A 4,449-nucleotide genomic window follows, 5' to 3' on the forward strand; every position below is an offset into this window, starting at 1 on the left:
ATCTTACAGCGGAAGATTAAAGTTCATTTTGTCATCAAGATAACGATTAAAAGCAAGGACTGTTCCACAAGTTGCTTCGTATTTGATATCTTGATTAATGTTTTACATTACGACAGACCAAATAATAATTGTTTTACATTTAGATAGACCGAATAATAATGGTTTTACATTAAGAAAATCCAATCACCCCTCCCGGTTAACTAACTATGTGACGTCGTTTAAGAACAACCCCAATCAGTAGCGGGTTAAAGGGGGGAGAGGCTGAGAGGGCTGCAGTTAGGGGCCTCTGATTTTTAGGGGTCCCAAAATTTACTGCTTAATTGTTTTTCCAAATATATAACATGAGCACACATTTATTATAAATACCAGCTGTCATCACCTCTAACCAGTCATTGTTCATATAAAGCCGAAGCTCCCTAAAATAACATAGTCCTGACCAGCAATCGCTAATGACGATACAATGACGATACAATAAGTTATTTTTAGCGTTGTTCCCCATAAAAACTTCAAAACGCCCCACCCCTCATCGGCTGTCGTCGCTTTCTGCTCGGAAACTGTATACTTAAAGAGATGTTCCCTAAAATATTATGCATTTTTATTTCTGACACACAATTTGGTTGATCAACTAGTTTCATGAAATAAAACACTGAATTTTAACAAAACAGAAAAAACATGTTTTACTTCAACATGTGATTTTATGTGCGTGATCCTTTTAATAGCTTACAAATGGCGCTTTAATCCAAACGTTTTTAAAAGGCAGGAAGTAACCTGTATTGAATATTCGTTATTTGAAGTGAGAAGTAGGTTTGTATAATTGCTTTATTTGCCGAATTAATGAAAATTAAAACCGGAACTAGACGGCAGGTAGGACAATGGATACGGCAAAGTTTATCTCAAGAGTATAGAAAATTTTGTCGTAAGGCCATAGCTCGTTGACATAAGGAGTTAAACAGTAGACCCTCAATTTCGGGGGCCCCAAAATTTTGCTCCTATCAACTGTAAAAATAATTTTCCCATCGAATGTATTTGTTTCGTACAATCTAAATAATCGCTTTTTTTCCTATAAATTTACAAATACGAAAGTATGAGATTTTTTTCCTCTCATGAAAATATGCGTTTGTCTCTTAGTCGGACAACAACGCCCACGCCCTACAGTGCAAACTGTAGCTGTCATTGCTTCATGTCAAACATTGTTTATTTAACATGAGCTCTCCCTAAAATGATACATGTGTTTCTGATTCTGTAAGTATATTACATCAGGCTAGCCTATTTTGTCAGATCTGCAAATGTATAGTTGACTGATCACACATACTCAAATAATATAAAGTGACATATCTATTATTATAACAATATTGTGTCTTCCGTTGGATATATATATATATATATATATATATATATATATATATATATATATATATATATATATATATATATATATATATATATATATAAAGGGCCCTCAAAAAATTTTAGGCTTAATCCGCCCCTGACCAATATAATAAACGACAAAATCTCACTGTCACCTTAAACTCCCTGCAAATATACCCCCCCTCCTGAAAAATTTAGTCACCCCCCCCATCCCGGAAAGTTTTGTTGAGTGTAAAATCCGCCTAGACTTTAATAAAAAACTGCAAGGGGGCTTTGGGGATCACCGCCACCTCTGTTAGCATTTGACATATTGATGCACGATGAATACATTATCTCCAACTTCTGCGGGTCTGAATTCTGCATCTGATCTTTTAGAAAATCGGCAGATTGAGTTTGCAGACTAACATGAGCTACACGCCTCTTGTCTTATCCTACTTTGTTATTCCCATTTTGTTGGCGGAGTATGTTTTCAAACGCCCACGTCATCCTCATTTTCTTGGACCCTATTGAAATCTATTGTTCACCGTGTAAGGGCAGCATCCACCGCTGCATTGCCTTTTGAACGTTCTGTCTTGTTGTACGTGGACACAAATGCAAGGGCAAATACAACACAAAAGCAACAAGGACAGACTCCGGCACCCCGGCGGTCGCGTGATCCGAAGCACCCGGGCTATTCTATGAGCAGTACGGCGCCTACATTAGCTTTAAAGAACAACTTACAATAGGGGTACGGAGGGATACAATATGCGACGACTAAACTGAACCAGAGGTCGGATCTTGCACTTCTGTTGTAATTAGTGGCCCCTAGATTAACTCCCCTGACATAAGGGCGGTCGCCGTAAGGTGTTATAGCTCACTATTTCGGATGGTGGGTGATCAATATGCATTCACGAATTTTATACAGCACGTCACGGAGTTTGACGCTGCCGTGTCCAAAAAAAAACCCAAGAGCCAAGAAATATAGTGTCGGGATTGTTCGCAATTAACGCAGATTTAGATATCAAATATACAATTAATAACGCGTGGATGAAAACATCATTTTAATGTGTAGGATTAGATCACAGCGCGACGGGTACGCCAGGAATCGATCATCTACATTTTAAAGTTTGTATAGTTTTTTGTTTTGTTTGTCTGTTCGGTTACATGAGAGCATCTGTTGTACTATGTGTAGAACTGTAAAATACGTATTTATAATCTTCTTTTTATCCCAAACTGTTAAACACAAAGTTATTTAAAGAGGTCAATTAATTTATTGATATACTACACCAGTGTAATTATAGTTCAGAACAATAGCTTTATTTGCAGTAGCGTCACTTAATTAATTTACTTATTTTCAAAACCAACATAGCGGCTTCCGTCGAAGACCATGTTGCCCATTCAAAAATTTAACGCATTATAAATCTAATTTTTCAGCCAACGATACGTCTGTTTGCTATTTTTATTAGGTTCCAACACTATTATCAATTTTCAATAGGATACACTTGACAGTTCTTCGTATTTGAGTCTACATTGAATTTATCTAGCCGGGATCTAGATATTCTAGAATATTCTAGATCTATCGATAGACCAAACCAAAATTAATTAGTTACAAAAAAAAAAACAATAAATAAATTAGTTTCTTTTAAAAATTATTTTTGTCCTTAAATATTTGAAATACATATTTGCTTTTTAAGTTCACTTATCAATATATCATCTAATTCTAGAATACAAGAATTTATCTAGAGCTACGGATAAACTAGACTTAAGCCAGCCGTAAATTGTAGATCTAGGCCAATAATGAGTTTCTATACTAAACTATTTCAGGCCTTAATTATTTTATATAAATCTTTGTTTAGCAATGGAATAGGCTAAATTAGGATATAATTAAATATAAGCATCTATTCGCGTAATTTAACTTTATTATACGATTTTAAGTAAATTAAGGCGATACATTTGCACCCAGTTGTATGTGCCCTACTGGCCGAGATGATAGTGTAATTGATACCATGCTGGTGATACGGGTTCGAGACACGTCTTATCAATCTTAAATTTTAAAATAATAATTCTTTTATTCTTTTAAAATGTGAATGATAAAGTTGCCTATCGGGACTTGGCGGGACACGGGGCACACGAAGAAGAATTAAGTCACCTGTTTCTGTGTCTGTGACCTCAGTATAAGAAGAGGGATTAGATCGAGTTTCTTCCAGGCGACCCCCCCCCCCCCGAAGAAAGTCTACCGCCCCCCCCCCCCCGGAACGAAATTAAATTTATATAGAAAACATATACTTTTACCAGTGTCCGCCCCCACCCCCCGGAAAAAAGTCTGGAAGAAACACTGAAAGAGATGGTGTGGTCAGACCCATGCTCAACCGAGATAAAAACATGTTGTCTGCGATTTGACGTCTTATTGAATGTGGGGTCTGGCTTTTTAGGACGATGCGCGTAAGTAGGAAGGGGAGGGGAAAGGTAAAAATCGTCAAATAAACGTAACGTCCTAGATGGATGACTCCCAGAAACCCTCAGTTATCCGAGGATAACGGGTAGTCTAGTGTGCATATAAATCTTTGTCGTACAGATCGTGTAATTATTGAAGGCGTGCTTGTAGGTCTCTAATACTACTGAGTAATATAAGTTATTAACGAATAGATTTTGTATGAGACATACACAATTTTCATTTTCCAGACTAGATCTAGCAATTTTTTTTAACTTTTAAAAAGATTGTTGCTATACAGCTGTTTTTGTTAGGCCTAATGCTTTAGGAAGTTGTTTTTTTTAATACATGCATTTTGCAAGGCCTGCCTACAGTCTAGACTAGGCCTACACGTTTTTTTTTTCTACGGGCCTATCACCGTATTTTTGGAAGTAAGTTTTTTTTTGTCTAACCGTCTACTTGTTTACAAAATGGCTAGATAGTTTTAAGATTAAGATTTTTAAAAAGTCTAGGCCTAATAAATATATTTTATGATTAAAAAAAGTAGAATATATAAGGCCTATAGAATCTAGATTTAGACAGTTGATTTATATGTTAAATAATCATAGGCATAAGCATAAATTTTTTTATCTTTCTTGGCCGCAAATACCTGGCAAGAATATAATAATTAT

The sequence above is a fragment of the Physella acuta genome, unplaced genomic scaffold, assembly GCF_028476545.2.
Source record: "Physella acuta isolate Inbredline_101_S28 unplaced genomic scaffold, ASM2847654v3 ptg000041l, whole genome shotgun sequence".
NCBI classification, from domain to species: Eukaryota; Metazoa; Mollusca; class Gastropoda; family Physidae; genus Physella; species Physella acuta.